Source organism: Ochlerotatus camptorhynchus, unplaced genomic scaffold (assembly GCF_037179485.1).
Source record: "Ochlerotatus camptorhynchus isolate MF236.1 unplaced genomic scaffold, CSIRO-AGI_Acam_v1.1 ptg000167l, whole genome shotgun sequence".
Classification (NCBI taxonomy): Eukaryota; Metazoa; Arthropoda; class Insecta; order Diptera; family Culicidae; genus Ochlerotatus; species Ochlerotatus camptorhynchus.
The window spans coordinates 2569100-2592262 of NW_027040657.1; the positions used below are offsets into that span (position 1 = coordinate 2569100).

Genomic DNA, 23163 nt, shown 5'->3' on the forward strand with positions numbered 1-23163 from the left:
ATTGAAAAATAAGTTTATTATGTTTATTTCTGATGGATAACATATATGGCTGCCAGTTTACCAACAGCATTCTAATTGTGTACATTGCGGGTCAACATGTTCAGTACAACCATATTAATATGTATGTGCGGTTGTGTTTACGAATGTGATTAATTTTAAGTTTCATTCTAACCGAATGAAATTAGCATGATGATGAGTTCTTAAAACTCAAAATTATGTTTAAAAAAAGTAATAATTAATGGGATGGTCAGTGGTCACTCTAAATAATGTACCCAGTCACTTTTTCGGCTCTCTAAGGCAAGGTAGCGCGCTGTTGTGAGCCAATCACCCACAAAATATTCTGACAAGGTGGTAGATGCCACACCCCTTCACATCAGTGGGCAACTAAAACAGACTCATATTTCATGAAGTGTCCGACCCGTAGCCGCAAACCTAAATTATAACCAGCATAGTTAATTTAAAATAAATACTTTACAAGCAACAATTAATCAAGGCCTAATAAGTGATCAGCTTTTTTAAACCAAATAAGCGTTTTTTTATGCAGTACCGATAGATCCTATTAATTTTAATTGTTTTAGCTGACGCAAAAATGCTTAAAAACTAGTTTGAAGAAGTATTTTATGCATCTATTTAAACTTAAACATATTTTTTTAAATAAAATAAATGTTATAAATTTTAATCGATTTTAAAAATCAATCAATCAATAAGTTAATAAATAAATAAAATAAAAACAAATTAAAAAATCCTGTAAACCAATTGGAATTAATGACTTTAACTCGCAAACCCCCACTGTCTATTACTGAAAAATGCTAAAACTTTCATAATTTCGTTGTTTTTTAACAGAATATTTTCATCTGTCCATTGCAATAGAACCGCAAATTTCTCAAGTTTTGATGAGCATTGCAGTATTTAAAAAATCTTTTGATTCTGAAAATATAATGAACTGAAATAGTGTAAATTTTTGACATTGGGGGTTTGAAAATCAAACGAAAATTTACCGATTCGATTTTTTTCAGGTGCGTTTTGATTTTTCTAATAGGAAGACATCCACAAATTATGTAAGGGGTTTTGAATGATTATTGAATCACCCTCCCGTCCTTGTAAGACTCTGTAAAATTTGCAGTTCGCAACCCTTCCCCCGAAAGTCTTTTTATGATTTTAAAATTTTCAGTCGATCGGTAGATATCGATTTGGGTAAACTTTTACATGCATTTGCGCATTTAATGTATTTGGAGGTGTTTTGGCATTAAATCGCTTAAGATAAAATTATGTTTTTCACCTACTAAATTTTATGTATGAAAATGTCAACCCTCCTCTCCCCCCATTCCGGTACTAAATTTGTGGATGATCCCAAATGTTGGAAAAGAAATAAATAATCCAAGAAAATCATTTTTTTCCAAAGATTTCATAGAAAATTAGCATGTAACAATACGCTTTAAATCTCATCGAAGAAAGTTGGACTCCCAACAAAACCGAAAGGTTGATTTTTTGCGGCTTTTGAGTCCATCTTTGTGCGATGATGTCTGAAAAAATGTATTTAACCGTCAATATTCTCTAAAAAAATGAGAAAACTTGAGCGGTTACGGATTCCGAATAAATATAAAGGGTGATACGGTCAAAATTTGGTCAAGGGAAAACGCGTGTAAATCGGTGAAATCGTTTATTTAAAAAATCAAATTAAATTTCTTTTTCAAGTTCAATTAGTATAAAATTCAGGAAAAATATTCAGTTAGGCTTCCGCTTTTCCAAATCCGAATTGCCGGGCCTTACGCTTGACCCCTGCCATCAGATTTTGTACAGCCACCTTGTCCACCTTCTTCGCCGCAGAAAGCCAGTTTGCCTTGAACTGCTGCTCGCCCTTAGCAGTTTTTTTGGTCTTCTTTAGGTTCCGCCTGACAATAGCCCAGTATTTCTCAATTGGGCGGAGCTCTGGCGTGTTGAGAGGGTTCTTGTCCTTGGGAACCACCTGCACGATGTTGGCGGCGTACCACTCCATGGCCTTTTTACCGTAATGGCAAGATGCCAAATCCGGCCAAAACAGTACGGAACAACCGTGTTTCTTCAGGAAAGGCAGCAGACGTTTATTCAAACACTCTTTCACGTAAATTTCTTGGTTGACAGTCCCGGAAGCTATGAAAATGCTGCTTTTCAAGCCACAGGTACAGATGGCTTGCCAAACCAGATATTTCTTTGCGAACTTTGACAGTTTCATGTGCTTGAAAACATCTGCTACCTTTCCCCTTCCTTTTGCCGTATAAAACTCCTGTCCCGGAAGCTGCTTGTAGTCGGCTTTGACGTAGGTTTCGTCGTCCATTACCACGCAGTCAAACTTCATCAGCATCGTCGTGTACAGCCTCCGGGATCGCGCTTTGGCCGTCGTATTTTGTTTATCATCGCGATTTGGAGTCACTACCTTCTTGTAAGTCGATAGTCCGGCTCGTTTTTTGGCTCGATGCACGGTTGTAGACGATACACCCAGCTTATTTGCGGCATCTCGGAGAGAGAGGTTAGGGTTTCGCTTGAAACTACCGGCAACTCTCTTTGTCGTCTCAGCGGCTTCCGGTTTTCGATTTCCCCCCGATTCAGTATTGGCTGTCGACAAACGTTCCCCAAACACTTTAATTACATTTGTAACGGTTGATTTGGCAACTTTTAGCGATTTTGCCAACTTTGCGTGCGAGTAGCTCAGATTTTCGCGATGCGCGAGCAAAATTTTGATACGCTGCTCTTCTTGCTTGTACGGCATTTTGACAACTGAAGAGTGAATTCCAAAATCAAAATAGGAGCAACATTCTACACACACACACCTTCAAAATGAGGGGTGTTCAGGTTTTTTAAATGCAAAATTGAAAGAAATACGTCAAGTTGATATTGACCAAATTTTGACCGTATCACCCTTTACAAGGCAAGTTGTAGCAAAGTTGAAACTTTGTCGTATCAAGATGTATTTCCTGTACCATTTAAGGGATTTCAGGGCAACTTAAATAAAAAAAATAAAAGAATTGAGATGTTTTCTGTGTTGCTTGGGTAAAAAGATTGAAATGTAGGTGGTTCACTACCAATCCAGAAATCAACGGTTTATTGTTTGAAGATGGCATTCTATTTTATGACAAACAATGACTTTGATATGGCATTGAAAATTGTTACTGCCTAGCCAGAAGGGCTAGTATAAAGGTTCCCCTAACCTCTGATCTAGCCACGGAGGTCGTCTGGGGTGGGCTACATCCGCCTCTTTTTACTGGCTAGCTCGAGCTTGAGGCCTCTCACTCTCAGGGTCGGCTTTTGTCATGCAATCGCTATCCAAGAGTCTAATCTTTCATTGATTAAACGACACACAAATTCACTTTAATCCTTTATATTTCTTAACTAACACTTACAGTGGGTTGGGTGTGTAATGGTTGGCCGGCCGGCTGCTGAGGGGACACGTGGTCGCGGGCGAGTGGTCGGGGGGGACCGTGATGATACTGGGCGCCGTCGTCTGGTTGGGTGCGCTCAGGGAACCAGTCAGTGTGATTGATCGTGGTTCGGGCTACGGCCAGGGTTACCGTCGGGCGTGGCTCACACAGGGAAACAGCACGCGATGTCGGGATGAGCGTCGTCGGCTTAACCTCAAAACTCGAGGGCCGACTGGGATTGCCGAGATTTGGTCCACAAGGGGGTAACACTGGGAGCTAGCGTGGGTCTTCGCGTCCTGATTGGCGACAAAACACAAGCCGATAAACTTCAGGATACGCGCGGTACAGACTAACCCCTTTGGTTCCGTGGGTGTCTGTGGAAAAACGGCCACAATCGCTCACGAGGTTCTAGCTTCGTCTACTGGATGTTGCACGATGATCTGATCACTAGCGTGGTACTTTGGAAAAAGCCTTGATTGTTGCTCCAGTCCCAGTAGCTAGCCCTTCATTTCTTCTTCTCCTTTTTCTGTTCCTTTCTTTCTATTCGTCCTATATCCACCCGCGAAAATCCAATAACCGTCCCCTGCAGCAATTTTAACGTGTTGTTGTGTGTACTAAATGTGTATTTTAACAAACTTTGTTCTTGCTTTTATTATGCATGTATATATATAACATTTTAACTTGTAGAGTGTGCAGGTAACTTGTATATTCCTAACAAGAAGGTTATATTAACTATCATATTTATTTTCAGACATATACACATAAAAATTAGACATTTAGCAATTAATAATTGAAATTTTAATACGAATAGTTTTTTATTCGGCAAGCAAGTTGGGATATTACGTCGCAACGGTAACAAAATGATATTTGACTACTGGATCTTTATATACTTAAGTAATATGTTTTTGACGTAGACTACGTCTTTCGGGAAGATACAGGGGATAAATCGCAATTCTGAAATTGTGACCGTCACGAAATGGTGTTAGATTTTGAACATTTATAACTTTATTATTTATAGAAGAAATTAAAATCCAACTGCACCAATAAATAGGATATAACTCCAAGTATTTGCGGAAATAAATACTTTTAAAATTTTCCATGAAAAACTTATGAAAATGTACAAATAAAAAGTGATAATTTTATCACTGTTTTCATGAAATAAATGATTTTCCCAAACACAGTCATGATAATCGAGTACCTCTTTGTTTCACATCGTTCTACTTGAACCTGGATCACTTTGACAACCAGCGATTCGACTGGCGATTTTCTCGCTCTCTCATTTGTGTAGAGTCAATCGGATGATATCGGTTAGGTGTGCGATGAGCTTTAATTTAAGCACGATGTCGTATCGAAGCTCATTTTCGAATTGAACAACGTACACTGAAACAAATTTGCATGTACCGTTTATTGGATCCATCGTGTAACATAGCAATGTCAGAAGGTTTATTCATTCTATGTGATGATTCATGGAATTCATTGGATTATCAGTTAAAAACTGTAACTGCAATATGGATTGATTTCTACCGTAATTTCACATACTTACTACATGACATTTCTTTGCTTTGAACGTGGTTAGCGATGTGTAAGATGTATTTGAATATTGGTCGATTCGTTTTATAGCGAAAATATGTTGATATTTCGTGGATGGAAAACAACATCTAGAATCTATTGGAAAGTCATATAAATTTGCACGATAAGAAAATCCAGTAAAAAATACCTGTGTTAGTGATGAATATCGCTCACTTACATCTTATATGACAATATGTACAGTTTAATGGAGTGGCTTTTAAGGATTTTTTTACGATTGTTGATATATCTAGCGTGTAAACAGACATGTAGAATCTATTGGACAGTCATTTATGCTTCACTATAGGAAAACACATACATCTCATTTATTTCATGATCAAACGTAGACTAGTACAAATACATACACAGTTTTTCTTTTCATATAAATAAAAAAATTAATTCTTTGAAATAAAAGGGGAAACGTACATTTGAAATGTATGCGCGTCAACAAGACGCACAAAATCTTTAAAAAAACAGCAATTTCCAAGGGGTACTCAACTCTGCACACTGTGCCGAGACACATCACTGCACACTGATCGGCACACGGTTAGGGCACACTTTGACAAGTTTAACACAAAATATAACATACAACGGCAAGCCTGTTTTTGCTGACGTTTTTCCAATAGTTGCTAAGGTTTCGCACTTTGTTGACAGTTGTCGATCTTCATTTCAGGATGAAATTAACAAATATATTGGACTAGACAATCAGATTCCGGATTAGAAGACAAACATATACTTTGTTAGGACCTCTCCTGCAGCCAGTACTTTGTCTAATTCCCTGCTATAGTTGTTAAAGTTTGGGTGATAAATCCCAGCGCCAATATCATCACCAGCAAAAGCAATAACTATTTAGGTCGCCCTCAGGGTGATCAACTTTTTTTTTTTGTTGGCATTTCCCGTAACGACAATATCGGTAATCACGGTTCACATGTGTCAATGTCACAGGATGAGCGATCTACGGCACCACCAGTCACCCTGTTTGAATAACCACGATTATTTCCAATAAATATTTTGATACCTAATTGTGCATTCTTAAACAATTTATTGGATAGGGTTTCTGAAAAAAAAGATTACATAGTTTTATTCACTTAACAAAATACATTTTCTCAACCGAAATCCGATCCTTCAGTTCTTCAAACCTTCCCCTTAGTATAAAACAGAACCGCATGCGGCACCTCGTAGTTGTTTACCTCAAGCAAATGGAACAACTTTTTTTTTGCAAAATCACCTTTAATCTTCAGGTAGCCGTCCTCCGCTTGCAATCGATTGAACAGTTCCACCGCCGCCTAGCAGTTGTTATAGCTGTCGGACTGCTTCAACGTCACGGACGAAGAACCGCGTCCAGCTTGCCGGAATCTACCAGAAACTCGAACTATGTCATAATGTACTCGTGATTGAGGTTGAGCGTTTCCGGATTTATGAGAATCCGCCGGCGTTGGGCTTCGGAACTGGCATCCGCCAGGGCTCCAATCAGTGTTTAGTTGGTGATAAACGGACCGAAACTTGAAACAGATTCGGATGAAATTTCCGTACTGCAGCAATGATTTTACAGTACTGGACAAAATAAATCATACACCCAATACTGCAATACTTTTGTATGTTTTTCGCTAAAACTGTGCAGGTATAGAACATTCTATATATTGTATAACTTTCTCAATCATCATTTATAAGTTGTAAAAGGAGAATTTCTAGTTGGACAAAATAAATCATACGCCTGATTTCTTATTGAAAATTCTTGTTTAATTCAACTTTCAACTTACATTTTAACACTCTCAGTTTTTGGTATGACCACCCTTTGCTTTCAACACTGCATTTAACCGTCTTGGCATACTTTCGACGAGGTTTTGTAGATATCCTGAATCGATATTCTCCCACGCTGCTTCAAGTGCTTCAAAATAAACGTTTTTGTTGGAAACCGATGCTTTATCCACTTTGTTGTCCAAGTAAGACCACAAATTCTCAATTCGGTTGAGATCGGGAGATTGGGGAGGCCATTTCAGCGTTTTGATCCGATTTCATTTGAAAAATGCCGTTGTTTTCATCGCTGTGTGCTAAATCTTGTTGGAAAATGTAATTGGATTCCAGGCCAGTTTTCAGTAGCGAAACTTCCAGATTTTCACTTAACAAGTCAATGTACACATCTGCAGTCAGTATTCCCTTTATATGAGCCAAGCTTCCAACACCAGACCAATGCTCCCCATACCATGATATTTCCACCTCCGTGTTTAACCGTCTTTTGAATGTATGGTTCCTTAAGATCGTCACCGGAACCTCGCCAAACCCTTGATCGTCTTTTCTGTCCAAATAACTCAAATTTGCTCTCATCCGTCCACAGAACTCGTTTCCAGAAGTCCACAGTCATTCCGGCGTACTTTTTAGCAAATTCCAGTCGCTTCCGTTGGTTCCGCTTGTTGATGAAAGGACGCTTCGATGCCAAACAGCTTTTCAAACCGCTCTCATTAAGTCGCTGGCGAACAGTACGTCGACTTACATTGAAATCCATCGATTCCACAATATGCCTCGACGAATACTTCGGATTCTACTTAGCCATTCGAACAATTCTGATGTCATAACGATTACTTGTCGCACGATGACGTCCTTGTCCGGATAAATTCCTCACAATTCCTCGTGTTTCGTACTTTTTCCATATGTGCTGAACAGCTCCAACTGAGATAGAGTACTTTTCGGCAATTTTCCGAAAAGAAATTCCTTTTTCACGATCGCGAATCACCAATTTTTTTTTTTATTTGTAATTTATTATCGTAACGTTAGCCTGTCGGTTACACCATTGCTCAGGTCAAGGAAAGCACAACATTTGATTTTTAACTAAAGGAGAACAATAAGTCATTAGTGGAAGTAGCTTTCTTAGTAGGTATGTAATTCTTAAACTAGGTTTGAGATCCTGTTGAGAGCGCTGTCTTGAATGCGCTGATCGTTGTATGTCGTCGTGTTGCTAGAGGGAGCTGGTTCCAGATGATTGCACCTGCGATCATCACACTCTTCTTCTTCGATGTGGTGTGATGGGGAATCGCAAAGCAGCGGGCCCGCTCAAGCTGTCCTCTTCTCAGGTGTTGCTGCAGATAAGGTGGGAAAGTTCCTGCGTACCCTTGGCGAATAAAACAGCTGATTCTATTCCGGTAATTAGTGTCCAGGTCGTGTCCCAAAATAGAGTTCCTTACAGCAGCAGTGGATTCTCTACGTCTGAGGCCATAGACAAAGCGAACTGCTGCCTTGAAACAACGGTTTAGTTGATCACGGAGCGCTGATGACAGTCCAGGATAGTAAGTGACGTCACAGTAGGTGAAAAACGGCACGACCACTGCTTGCACCAGCTTTATTCGGGTTTGAACTGACAAAACTGGAGCGAATCTTCGGAGTGTCCGCAACGTTCCAAAAACTTTGGCCGTTATGTCGTTCACATGTCCATTCCAGTTCAGGTTGCGATCCATCCTTAGACCAAGATTCACTACGTTGTCAGACAAAATAATGTGTTCTCCGCAGAAAACGATGTTAGTGGTTGGTGCTACCGCTCCTTCTTTGCAAAAAATAATTGCTTGCGTCTTCTTCGGGTTGGGGAAAAGAGAGTTCTGCCTGGCCCATCGCTCTATGCTTTCCAGATCGTTGTTTATGGCTTCGACGAGTTGGTCTACGTTTTGGATGGCACCAGAAATGTAGATCTGTAGGTCATCATCCTAGAGCTGATAACTGCATCTCAGTCCACGGAGAAGGCTATTGATGTAGAGGCTAAATAGCAAAGCGCTCAAGCACGAGCCCTGGGGTGTACCATCTATCACTTCTGGGAGGACATCACATTTCCTATCCGTACCGCCTGGGTGCGATGATCGAGGAAAGAAGATATAAGGTCGCATGTATTGTCGGTGAAAGAAAATTCCTCTCGAAGTTTTCTCTGTAATTTGCGATGATTAACACAGTTGAAGGCTAACGAAAAGTCAACCAGAACCATAACTGTACACTGCTCGTTGTCGAAATGGTCATAGATATCGTGCGTCACTTTTGCCAAAGCTGTTGTTGTGCTATGGCCCTTTCTGTATCCTGATTGGTTCGATGCAAGCAACCTGCGATCGTCCGCTTCCACGTGCCCAACAATTTGGTCGAGCAGGATCTTCTCGAGAATCTTGGAGATGGCAGGGAGAACACTCATTGGCCGAAAGTGTTTAGGTTCAGTCGGATTTGTTACCTTTGGTATGGGCGTGATGAGACCTTTTTTCCAGACGGCAGGGAACGATCTGGCATCAATCACCGCATTGTACAGGTGAACCAGTACAGGCAGTACAAACGGGACCAACATCTTAACGAATGAGATAGGGATTCCATCTGAACCTGCAGCATTGGTTTGAACTTCCATAATCTTGCGTGACACTTCGTTGGCTGTAGTCCTTCGGAATTCGAACTGCATCCCACCACGGTCCGTAGCGGTACGGTGCGCCGGTTCAACTTCTGCTCTATTGTCAGTCACAAGCAGTCGATGTCCCTCGCAGAAGAAACGGTTCATCTCATCAGGATCAGCATGTTCAGCGGCAACGTTCTTCTTGGCGTTGTTATGCACACCCTCACGCCGGAGGTTGCTCCAAAGCTTTTTTGCAAGGAGGTTATGTGCAAAATGCGTTTCCCCGTATCGCTTCTTTGCTGCTGAGATCAACGATGCTGCCTTACTGCGTTTTCGTACGAAGTCGTTCCACTGATTGTCGTTCCTTCTCCTGTTGGGATTTCGCTAGGTCTGTGCTAGGTCTCTCACGGCAATCGCCCTTTCAATTTCTGTTGTAATCTATGGCGTACGTGCATCTTTTACAACAATTTCACGTTCAGGAGCATGTCTGTCCATTAGGTTTTGCAGTTTGGTTGTTATTGTCTGTGCTTTAGTGTTAACGTCGTCGGTGTTGAGTGCCTCTCTGAAGTCCATTGTTTGGAAGTCTGCCTGAAGTGCAACAACATCAACATTACGGAAATTTCTGACCATAATACGCTGAGGTGCTGCTTTTCTAACTTTAACGTCGGAGATCAAGAAGATGATCTCATGATCTGAGAGGCTCGAGGATTTTGTCTTAGCTGTACGTATAGATTCAGGACTGTCTATGATGAGTAGATCGATTGTCGTTGAACTTCTTTCTGCTATTGTTGTGGGTGGTGTTGGTAGGATGGTAAGGTGGAAGGCATCGTGAATACGGATGAGCGATCTCAGATTTCCTGATGACTGTTGAGCAGTGACGTTGATGTTAAAGTCTCCGGCAACGAAGATTCGGTCGAAGGCGAAATCCTGGACATCGAAAAGAAGCTTCTCGTACTCTCGTGCAAAATGCGGGTTCGAAACGGAGGGATTGTAGATGGTGACGATTCCAATGTTGAGATCGTTGATTTTTACCTTAACGACGAGATACTCGAACCTTTGCGCTAGAAACACGTCTGGATCGTATGTAGATTTGAGACCTTTGAACACGTAAATCCCGATTCCTCCACAAGATTTGCTTCCACGGCCTCTGTTGGATGGTAATGAATGTTTCACGAAGTTGTAAGCTGGTACACGGACTGGTCCAACAGGTGCAGAGGATTTCAGTTTCGTTTCCGTGACTGCGAAGAAGTGGTATTCCGTCCTGTGAAGCAGTAGTTTGAGCTCGTCGATGTGGCTTTCAAGTCCTCATACGTTTAGATGTCCAAGTCGTAGATTAGAGATGTTATTGTTCGCCATACTTTTCACTTTTCAAATGACGCAAATAAAACACAATGGTGCGATGCGCACGCTTCTCGGAACAAGAACTGTCAAATATTACGCCGTGATGCCAAATCTTCAGATTTTGTTTTTATTCAATGGCTAAAAAATAAAATCTTAGGAGTGTATGATTTATTTTGTCCAAGCACAAAAGTAAGCATATATTTATTTAAATTTGGTACAAACATAGCAGAATATTATAACAATTTTCATTCAGCTAATTGAATGCACCATGAGAAATACTTGAACTTTTCAGAATATTCTGCTGAAGTTGCGTGCAAAATAGCAAAAATATGATATAATGTACTTTTTTGGGTTGATCGTATGATATATTTTGTCCAGTACTGTAGGTTGAATACATCAATTCATCACGCTTCATTTTGTTGCACAATCACAAACTAACAATCATAAAAGTAACTAAAACTTCAGTGTTGCCAAACTCATGGGATACCTGATTGGCACGCTTCGGAACAGCGTTTGGCACCGTTAAAACATTCGGCACAGCTTGGGGTGCCTTTAGGCTTCAAAGCAAGGAAATTTTTAACACAATGGCAAGACTCGAATGTTTCAATCAATTGAATTTCATTGAAATTAAAATTTAGTCAAACAGCTTTTGGAATGAGAGTAAAAGCTTTACCGAACGTTAAGCTGTTGAGTCGGTAATAATTTCTAAGTTTGTAATGACCCGCTTTTATCTGCCCTCTTTTTGGAAATCTATTCTAATATTCTATAAAAAGTATGCGCTTTTTCAGTGGTCTTACCTTAAACATCCATCTTGAAAATCAAGGGCGTAGCCAGGTTTCGAGCTAGGGAGGGGCGAAAAAAAAATTACCATGGAAAATTTGGCCGAATGCCATTTCACCGAACGCCATTTCCTCGAAAGCCTTTGTGTTGCCGAGTTGAAAATTATTCCTCTGCTTCTCGGTTCAGTTTTTGGCATTTGAAAAACTGAAAAACGAAAAGTGTGTTGCTTAAAACGGAACAATAATACTGTATTTGCTTACAAGTCATTTGAAAATGAAAGAAAAATAATATTTTATTAGGACCACCCTAACGTACAACTGATGAACTGCTCTAACGCGGTCGAATGAGGACCTAGACAAATATTGTCTTGAACAAAGTTGCTTGACATCGTATTAACTACATTTTTGTGGAATGATGGTCTGTTACCACATCATTATTAAAAAGATAAATTCTTGGATTGGATACAATTTGAACTAAAAAATTTGCAGAAGGACAAGAAGGACTATTTAATTTTAATCAACTTAATTATCGATTCTTTACCATAGTGGACAGTCATGTGAATAGACACCTAAATGATTATTGAGTACGTTTCAATTAACTCAATACACAATTTCCAATTAATGAGAACATCAAAAACTGCTACTGATTTTTAATCAATTTCCATTTAACATTACACGAAAAACAACTCATCGCTGACATCAATTCCCATTTTCCTACAATATGATACATTTTGCAATCGCAATTCTTGACAGCTTCCTGATTCCCCTTCAACCCAATAAACTGCGAATATTTATTCAATTTTAATTTAAATGAAGCATAATACAGTTTATCACCTGCAACCAGTCCCACTTCAGAGGACATCTCCGGTCTGTATCCAATTTACCTGTATCGCACGGTAGTTTTTCTGCTTTCATTTCGACATACATGCGCATTAATTATGCGAAACCTACAAAAAAATTCCGCGCCTATCATTTCCGCGTAATGAAGCATTTATTCTTTTTAATTACCTCATTGGGAAATTCAATCATCGTGGCTTTAATGCTGGTGCCCTCCTCCCCCCTTAGTCAGCGAATGGCCGAAATCAAACGCTGCAGGATTTACGATTTTTGCTACGGCGAAAATCAATCGTTTTTTTTTTTCTCGTTCAAAAAATTCAATCGACCCTCAATCAGAAGCGCAAAAAGTTGTTGAAACCTTCCCTCCATGTTTGCCAACGGTCCTTGTCTACAATCCAAAACGATCTAATTACTTATACTTTCCGCTTGCTGAATGAAAAAAGTTTCCCATCCTAAATGCTTAGCATAGTAGAAAGATAACTTTGTATAGCTTTTCGCTCCATAAACGTTAATTTAGCTGTAAAGTGTAGTCTAAAATTTGCCTCAGCCGTTTCGCTGGATTTACAATGTTTATTTATTTATTTTTTTCTATTTTCATAAAATTTCCGAGTTGCCCAATCTGAGGAGGCGATGGCTTTGCTTTCCTTGAACAAGGATATCTCTAAAATAGGAATAGAAATTCCACATTCTGCTTCCTTGGGTATCCATTATGAAATAATTGTTCCATCAAATGCCTCAGGAGATGTTTGATGAAGCAAATCTTCCGGACTTTTCAAAGTATGTGCTTGAAACTCAGCTGAGCAGTTCCACGCCAAATAACGAATCGGACAAACTCGACCTTCACCGATTTGCATAACAGTTTCAAGTTTCATACAAATCGGAGAAGGTCGAGTGTTAAATTTTTATTTTATTTATCCTATTAGGCCTGGAGCTGGTCAGGTCCTTAAATAGCTGGCAGGAGGTGCCTGCTGATTTCTGTAGAACTGAAAACAGCCAATTGAAATGTCTCCCGTCGGTGGGAAAAGTTTTTCGCGTTGCTTAAGAAACATGAATGGAGCCCATTTCTTGGTAGTCGGAAATTTTTCTCTGCGAATAGATTTGATTAACAAATTTTGAATGAAGCATCCATTGATTGCTCGCTTTGTCCACAATCAAGTATAGACAAAAATAGATCAATAATTTCAATTTGTTTACCATTCATCAGGTCCAAATACTACTGTTCATAGATGGCATTCATGTATCGAAAGCAAGAGCATGAGAGCAAGGATGTACTGGATACACTTGTAGCATGCCGAATGAATTGCACTCGCACCGAAGCTTGAAACAATATTCAATTACTTTCCAAACTTGTTTACGCTGGAGTGTTAATCTTTTTTTAACAGCAGCATTTTTTCCAACCACAGTTTCGGGAAATGTTATTTCGATCAATTTTGGCTAATTTTAGATGGGTAGTGACCATTACTCTTTGGCGTTTAGGCCGTTCGCAATGCTGTTGTATTTAATATGGACTGTTTCAATTTGAAACTAGAACAGAAATTCACCCCTCACAATGCTGAGTAGCAGTTTGTAACTGCTCGACTATTATTGTTTTTATTTCTGATCAGGTTTGGAACACGAATGGAATTCAGTTTCAAATTCCTTTGGATGTATTTATAGTTGTTTTTCGTAAATGTCGAGAGAACTTTACAGAAGTTTTGAGAACTTCTGAGAAGTCTGGGGATATTTCATAAAAGTTCAGAGAACTTCATAAAAATACGAAGAGCTTCACAAATTAAAATCGGAGAACTTCATAGAGAGAAGTAAACTTTATGGAACTTATATTTTAAAAAGGTTTCAGGGAAAATCATTGAAGATCAGGTCAATTCATAGAAGTGTGAGGTATTTTATAAAAGACCGGGTAACATCATAGAAGTTCTATTATAGAACATTACAGAATTGCACGAAGCACTTGCGCCTTTTACATCAAACAGATTTTTTCTCATATGATACCAGCCTGCTCAGAAATGATTCCAATGATTTTCAGGTGTTCTAATATCTCCATGAAATTCTATTTTTTATTATTATTATCTTTATTAAGGAGACTTTTAGCCCTGGGCTGGTTTGTCTTCATACAGTCCTATTCATATTTTTTCAAGACTTCAGGTTGATTATTTATTATTCAAAAGATGGTCAACTATCCATCAATTGAAATCACGTTTATTAGATGCTCTTTCATGATACCAACCTTCTAATAAATTATTCCGGAGACCATCAGCGATCCTCTTGATAACCTTAGGTTACTTTTTCAAGACTTCAAATTCATCGGGTATAATTCTGAAAATATCCAACTATACAACAGTTCAAATCACATCTCCCAGATATTATCTCATATGATACTAGGCAGCTCAGAAATTATTCCAAAAGACCATGCATATTTAGATTTTCATAAAGTCCTCTGGATACTTTTTCAAGACTTCATGTTGATAAGATACCTAGATTCTTTCAAACTGTCCAACAATTCAAATCACATCTCCCAGATATTCTCTCATGATACCAGGTGATATCCGCAAAAACTTCTAATGATATTTTTTCAAGTTTTCAGCTTGATCAAGTATTATTCTGAATATCTTTAACTGTCCACCAAAATCAGGCCTCTCAGATATTCACTCACGATACCAGGTTCCTCAGAAAATGTTTCAAAGGCCATCACCATAAATAATCAACAATCCAAATCACATCCCTAAGATATTTTCTCATATACTAAGCGACTTAGAAAATATTTCTTAATCCTTCATGTGATTAGAGATCTCCATTAAGTACTCAGGATATTTTTCCAAATCTTCAGGTTGTTTAGGTACTATTGTGAAGATGCCAAACTGTCAAAGAATTCAGGTGATCAGAAAATTTTAAAAACTTCTGGATATTTTTTGAATGCTTCTGGTGGATAAATTATTCTGAAGATCTTCTACTGTCGAATAATACAAATCACGTCTCTCAGATATTCTCTTATGATACCAGGTTGCTCAGAAATTATTTCAAAGACTATCAGGTTCATAGTCGTGCTACAATCATCGAAGGAAACAAAATTTGCACACACACACACTCTCACACACACACACACACACACACACACACACACACACACACACACACACACACACACACACACACACACACACACACACATGTAGGGATGAAAAAAAAATAAAACTGTGCGTTGCGCTGATCATGTTACAGTTTAATTTCTGATATATTCAAATTTAAGAACTGTCGAGTAGTTTGAAACAATTTTGAAACTCATCAATTTGCGAACGGCCAGTGTTGCATAAGTTTGTGAATTTATCCATCACTGCTATTCAACCCATTCTGGTAGCACTGCATGTATCGAAATAACTTTGTATGGAAGCAATTTATGCGAGATATCCAAAAGATTACTCAGGGAACTACAAAAGTCTTCTGGGAAATTTCTGGAAATGGCCACAGAGCTCTAGGGTCATCCAAAAGGCTTCTGAGGGAAATTTACAGAACTGAAACTACTTGAGCACTTCTGAGGGAAATTTTCGGGACCATAGGAAATTTTGTTTTATTAATTACTTTATTTGTATGAGCCTATGAATATACTCTAGGAAAATGAAGTAATGAAATTGCGCTGTTAGAAGAATGGTCGAAAATAGCAGAAAAGGTTATGTTCCAATTAATTCCACGTAATTATTTGTTGTATCCATAACAGATATGTATTTCGAATATGCAGTCTTCATCAGTGTCAACCCCATTGGAAGATAATTTTTTTTTTCTTGATTTGTTTTCCGTGCTGCCACACTTGGACACTACCTATCAAACCCATCAACTCATGAGCCGGGGACCAACGGCTTTACTTCCCTTCCGAAGGAAGGCGTGATCAGAGATGTTATGCCTCAGAACATCCCGGCGGCGCCGACTGGGATTGAACCCAGGCCTGCTGAGGTGAGAGGTAATCACGCTTACCACTACACCACCGGCGCCGCTAACGGAAGATCACCTTTTTTGCTGTTTTTTTTTTACTCTAGGGAAAGTTAACTGATTTTCCAACAAATGTTCACATACATTTGGCGGACGTCCACAAGTCTTCTGAAGGAAGTTCCCAATCAACACTCATTATTATACAGTTTGTTTATTTGGAAGACTCAATCGTGTTAGCTTTACGGAGCCGATAATTCATTGTTCCCAATCAACACACATATTATATTACAGTGTATATAACCTTTGTAGGACTGGTTTTGGTTGTACAGCAGTTTACTCAACATTATTCTATAAATTTGTGTTACTTGAGTTTACAGTACTTCTATGAAAAGGTCACAGTGCTCCAGTTTGCTGTATTTCTAAAGAATGTCATCAGAACTACTTAAAAAAAAGTCCACAGGACTCCCTTAGCTCAGCCGGTAAAGGCGCAGCTACAAAGCAAGACCATGCTGGCGGTGGCTGGGTTCAATTCCCGGTCCGGTCTAGGAATTTTTCGGGTTGGAAAATTTCTCGACTTCCCTGGGCATAGAAGTATGATTGGACTTGCCACACAATTATACCAATGAAAAATGGTACAGGCATCGAAAGCACTCAATTAATAACTGTGGAAGTGCATCTAGAACACTAAGTTGAGAGCACGCACTAAGCTAATATGCGATATGCAATAAGCTTGAAATGCGAAGAAGAAGAAGAAGAAGAAGAAGAAGAAGGACTGCTGAGGGAAGTCTACAGGACTGGTGCGGATGGTGCTATGTCACTACTTAAAAAATGTACCAGTTATGGCCTGAACTAGTTATAGAGTTTACTAGGATGAGTATATGGGATAGTGCCATAACTGATATACCTACTCTACACACATGACTTATTAAATTAAATTATTATTTATTCAATTATTTTCCTTGAGAAGGAAAGTTCATTGGAATGAAGCTCCTTTCAAGCCTCTTCTGCGATAGGCATAAATCCTTCTATTTTTTTCAAACCAAGTTAACAATAGATGCACTTTCTAGTGAGCTGAACTGCTCTATTAAGGAACGCACGGTGGTAGCTTATAATCTATAGTAATGCACAAACCGAGAGATTTCCTAATCATAGACCGAGTTGCTAAGAGGACAGGTCGAGCATGGAATTCAGAACCATACGATGTTGAATGGTGACTGCGTTGAAACCGTAGATGAAGCAAGCGCTAGATCAAATTTTTCAACTAAACGGAGTACAGTCGGATATTATTCCTTATAAGATGAGTTCATGGAAGGGGGTTCATGAAACTCATTAGTAAAGCTAATGGAATTTTTGGGAGAAATCTAAGAGATTTTTAGAGATATCATTGAGATATCTGATGAAAGTTTATAAAACTTTTTGGAAATGTCCAAAGAAGTTCTGGAAACGCTGACACGGCTTTCAGATGAAATACATAGCACGAAATCCATTAGGGGTAGTTCACGGGATCTTTGGAGCAAGTTCGATATTTCTATTTAATGGAAGAACTATTGTATTTGTTTCTAATCTTCAGTAAAAACTATACAGACCGTTGATAAACTAATTAAAAGTTACAAAATCACGATTTAAACATCATTTTAGGCTGACCAGGGTCATAAAGGGAGTACACATCATTGAAGCTATTGCAACAACGGTCCAACGAGTTGTTCTGACCGTAGTTGGTGCGATGCCTTGGGAGCCACAGTGATGGTTGGACATGAAGCCTTCTTGCCGGAACATTGAAGTTAATCCTACTCAGCAGGTCTGGACAATCAGTATTGCCAAAGAGAATATCAAAAACAAACAGCCAATTGAACAAAGCCCTTCTCCATGATAGAGTGTTCATTTCGATGAGTTGGCATCTATCCACGTAGGGGGGAATTTGTTGCGGGTCATTCCACGGGAGACGTCTTAGAACTTAGCGAATATTTTTTTTCTGAACCACCTCAATATGATCACTCCGGGTGCCCAAACTTGGACAGTATAATCCAAAATGCTCCGAACGAGAGAGAGAAGAACAACACTTTCAGTGTGTAAATATCATCACATCAGCAGCAGTACGCTGAATAAAACCTAGCACTGCGAATGATTTCGCTGTAGTAGCAGAGATGTGTTCAACAAACCATAGCTTTCTATCAACGAGACACCAAGGTCTTTGATAGACGTAACTCATTCTGCTGTGTTTGAGTCAAGCTGACAATCAAAGCACAGTGACAAGCGAGTCCTGCAGAAGCTGATGATTTTACACTCGCCGGCATTCGCTTCCATACTGTTCAAATGACACCAATTCTCGAGCCGACGCAAGTCATGAAGGCGGATGAAATAACTCGAAATAGCTTCAAGTCATCAGTATGCATTAGTTTATCGGAGTGGAGGAGTGAGCACAGATCGTTGATGAATAATATGAAGATAAGCGGTCCAAGATGACTTCCTTGAGGTACACTTGACGAGGTGAGAAATGTTCTGGATTTGTGAGCAGTTCTACCGCAGAAATGCGAGCGAAGCCATCTGATGAACCCCAGCATTAGCATTAGCATTATTGACCGCCCACGGATGCTACTCTGTTATTACCAGATCAGCTGCAATTACACAGAGAACCAACAGATGATGTTTCGAAGCCATCTGATGAACCCCAGACCTGAAATGAACTTGAATTTCACAAAATTTTCCACAGATCAAAAGCTCCAAGGAGTTTCGACCAACCATTTCTTCTACATAGGTACATCCAATATAGAAAGCTATCTGGCCTGAAAATTCTGGGCGCGATTTTGTGCGATTACGTAGATATGATTTTTGAAAGATGGGTCAAATGTATTGTTTTTGATCAATATCTTTGAAAGGTAGCGTCAAACCAGGAAGAGATTTTCGAAAAAGTTTTAAGTTTTGTGTAATTACTTTATATTTTTAAAAACTACTACTTTAAATGATAAAAAAACACAAAGTGTAAATTATCGATTTTTTTTTTCGTTTAAACTAAAAAAAATCAATAGCTTGAAAACCAAGGCCGCTGCGATTTAGGCATTTTAATAAGAGTTTTATTTTTTTGACTAATAAACAACTTGTTAGAAGACAACAACTTTCCAGAATGACTTATTTAAAAAAAAAATTTGGATCAGCAGTTTAGTACAAGTTTAGTGCAATTATATTTTGACCAGACAAAAAATGCCCGAGACAAAAAATCACTAAAATGACTCGTTTTGGAGTCATTGAATTCCTTCCGCTAGATTGCATTCCTTAACCACTGTGCAATGTTGCTTGCTGGACAGTTTTATTTATTTATTTATTTATTGTCGTAAATCAGATGTAGACCATTTTTACAAGTCATGTGTTAATATTAAAAATTAAATTAAAGTACTGCTTTAATGTGGTTTTTGTCATTACAAAATCAATAGTTTCACTATGTTTATTGTAAGCAGTCATAATTTGATTTAGTGGACCAAATTTGGCATAATTTATGCGATAAACATTTGTAGTAAATATATTTCGAATTCGCAGTTGCCGACAAGGTATGTAAAAATTAAGCTTTGATAACAGTTCTACTGAGTCAATCCGTTGCGATACTATATCACTCAAAAACGAAACCATTGCAAATTCACGACGCGTTTTCAATGTTTGAATGTTGCTGAGCATGCAGCGTGCTTCATAAGATAGAAGAGAAAATCTTGTCCAACCTAATTTACGAAGAGCAAATAATAAGAATTGCTTTTGCACTGATTCTAATCGTTCCTCATGCGTGAATGAAAAAGGGGACCAAACTATGCTGCAATATTCAAGTATTAACCTTTCAAATGAAATGTACAGTGATTTTATTGTATACGGGTCATGAAAGTTGAAACTGAATCATCTGATAAAGCCAAGCATGTTATTTGCTTTGTTGATAATTGTATTATAATGATCAGTGAATGCTAGTTTTGAATCAACTATAACTCCTAAATCCCTGAAGAATCCATCTTTCATCTACGAGCTATACTAATCAATAGGTACTAAAAATCAGTAGGTATGCACTGCCATGTCAAAATTTACCTAAACAGGTACCTAAATTCAATCTCCAGCAGGTAGATACATGCTACGATGTGTTGTTTTAGGTAGCATGCTAACGAGTCTCGAGTATCCGTTTCCTTGATCTCTATTAAGCAATGTTGATGGATTATGTTTAAATATTTCTAAACTTTCAGCTACGTCTAGTTTCCAAGGCGAAGATACAGTCCGCAGGATATTAATGTTATCGTTTGTCAAATTATGCCTCTTTGTAACGATATGTTCTGCAACCTTGGATTTAAATTCATAATGAAGTCCTTTATCCATCTCTTTGTTAGCCTTTTTTACGTCTGCGATGTGTTCCTTAAAACTTGTTTCCAAAGTCCTTTTCGTTTGACCAATGTAGATTTTATTGCAATCTGGACAAGAGATTTTGTAGACTCCGGTTTTCCCTAAGATATTTATTGAATCTTTTGTTGATCCTAACAGTGACTTCAGCTGATTTGTCCTGCAGCTGAATACTAAATCTAGGCCAAAACTTCTAAACTTTAGTTTGGTAATGTTTTTGTCGAAATTCACCGCTACCCGTTTTAAACCCTCAGTTACTGGTGTAAGTACGCCTAAAATGATCCCTTGTTATTTTATCGATTACTGCTTGAATTGTTTTTTCTTGATACCCATTAAGTCTAGCGATTTCAAAAATGTGAGCTATTTCCTTTGATTTGCCTGTATCGCTAAGAGAAAGAGTTTGCATCCTGTGAACCATGTGGTGAAAAGCGGCCATTTTGTGTTGATGGGAATGGTTTGAAGTGCTTGGTATTACTCTCTTTGTGTTTGTTGGTTTCCTATAGATTTCGAAATTGAATGAAGACGTTTCCCTGATGATGATGAAGATCTAAGAAGGGGAGTTTGCCGTCTCTCTCTTCTTCGTGAGTAAATTTGATGTCCTTGTGAACGTTGCTTATGGCCTCCAAAGTTTTTTGATAAATCTTTCCAATGCTAAAAATGTCCTCCACGTACCTATACCAACATTTGGGCAACAAATTCCTATCCTCCAGAGTATTTTTCTAGGTTAGCCATGAACAATTCACATAAAAATGGAGAAAGCGGATTGCCCATAGGAGCGCTTCAGTTTGTTTATAAAAATTTCCTCTGAAAATGAAATAATGTTCCTCCATACAAAGACGAGTAAGCGTGAGATATGACCGAACTTTGCTTTTCCAAGTAGAAATTTTCCATATTTTTGGGAAGATTCTAGAATCTAGTGACATATTGAAAAACCAGAATAATGGAGCTGTAAGTTACAGTGCCAGGCTCTTCATAAATACTGGTGGAATACCGTCTGGTCCAGATCCCTTGGAAGTATCCAAATTGTTCAAAGTTACCATAATAACTTGTATATCACTAAAATAATCACGAACACGATCATCTTCTGAAAAAGAGGTGTAAATTTCTTGGGAGGAAGTAGCAAATAGATTGCAGATATCTGCTGCGTTGTCACCAAACGTTTCATTAAAATGCATTTTTGATGGAAAATTGTCGGATTTTAATTTAGTTTTAACGTAATTGAAGTATTTTTTTGGACAAGATTTTACGGAGCATGTCAGAAGTTTATGGAGCATTTCAGAAGAATGTCATTTTCCTAATTATCCTGACGTGCAAACTTTTCCGCAGACCGGCACTTTTCCCATATCAATTCCCATACATACTTCAAAGGCCAGTGCATTTCGCACTCAATGAGCTCAAATTTTGGAAGAATTACCAGGACCTGATTACAAATCAATTAAGCTTGAAACCATTCAGAACTCCTGCATAGTAGTTTCCCAAACTTTGTACTGAAAGTTCTCAGAACGTAGGAATGTTCAACAATGTCTACTAGTAAATCCTAATATCATCCCCTTGATGAATTTCTGAACTTCCTTAGAATGCCGAAAACATCCAAAAACGTATTTGAACATGTCACAATTTGAAGATTGCAGAACTTCTTGACAGATTTCAGAGCATCCAAGATTTTTGATTCTTAGAAGTTCCCAGTTAAAGTTTCCAGAAGAAACGATAGACGCCAAGAACAAATAAAAGTACCCAGGGCTTCTAAGAAGTTCCTCCTGATATTTTATGTTTTTCACGAAAGAACGGAAATAGGCGATTATGACGAAGTAGTGCTCTGTCCTATTGAAAAAAACGCTTATGGTAATTTGTAAATGTTTCTGGTTGATCAATTATTGGTTTGGCCAATTTATCAATGCAAACTAAAGACAAGATAAATAATCGACAATACACCACCGATAAAGGGTGTCCATTGTTAAATTGTATCACTTTAAAAAAGCTGTATCATTTTCCCCTTTGTATTAATTTAAATGAATTTTTGGGTGAGATTGCCTCAGCGTGTATTGTTTACATTGCGCGAGTTTCATTGTGGAATTTCCAGTAGTTTTGAAAATAGAATCGACAACAACCCATGTGATCTTTCGCACCGAGCCATTGGAAAGATGTTGGGAATCCAACAATCTACTGTTCCTCGTGTCATAAAACGTTTCGGAGAAAAGCGTTGAAGATCACAAGCGAGTGGTTGCTGCCTTCGAATGCAAACCCAACTATTCCGTTCGGGATTTCTTGAAAAAACTGCATTTGAATTCAAACAAATTCCGGGAAACCAGTATGTGATTGTGAAAGACAAGTTAAATGTTTCAGAGTCTCCCAGAAAACAGTAAGTGTCGAAGTTCCCATAGAAATTCATGATTTGGCAGGCGATTTGTTCGTGCGGAAGCAAGCTTTTCGTAACAACTACAACCTTAAATGGCCAAGTCTAAATGAATGAGTGCCTGAAGAAACGACTGCATCCGTTTCTCAAATCATACAACGTTCCTACAATGTTTTGGCTGGATCTAACCTCTTGTCACTACTCCAAGGACGTTCTGGAGTGGTACAAGACAAATGGGGTCAATTTGGTGCCGAAGGATCTCAA

The 23163-nt window shown here is 38.6% G+C and overlaps 1 protein-coding gene across 10 annotated transcripts in view; it reads left to right on the plus strand.

Annotated features, from left to right (window-relative positions):
* LOC135701551 (stress-activated protein kinase JNK) overlaps positions 1–23163 on the plus strand; it is a 303139-nt gene that overhangs the window by 213465 nt on the left and 66511 nt on the right. The gene's annotated exons all lie outside the window — the stretch shown is intronic.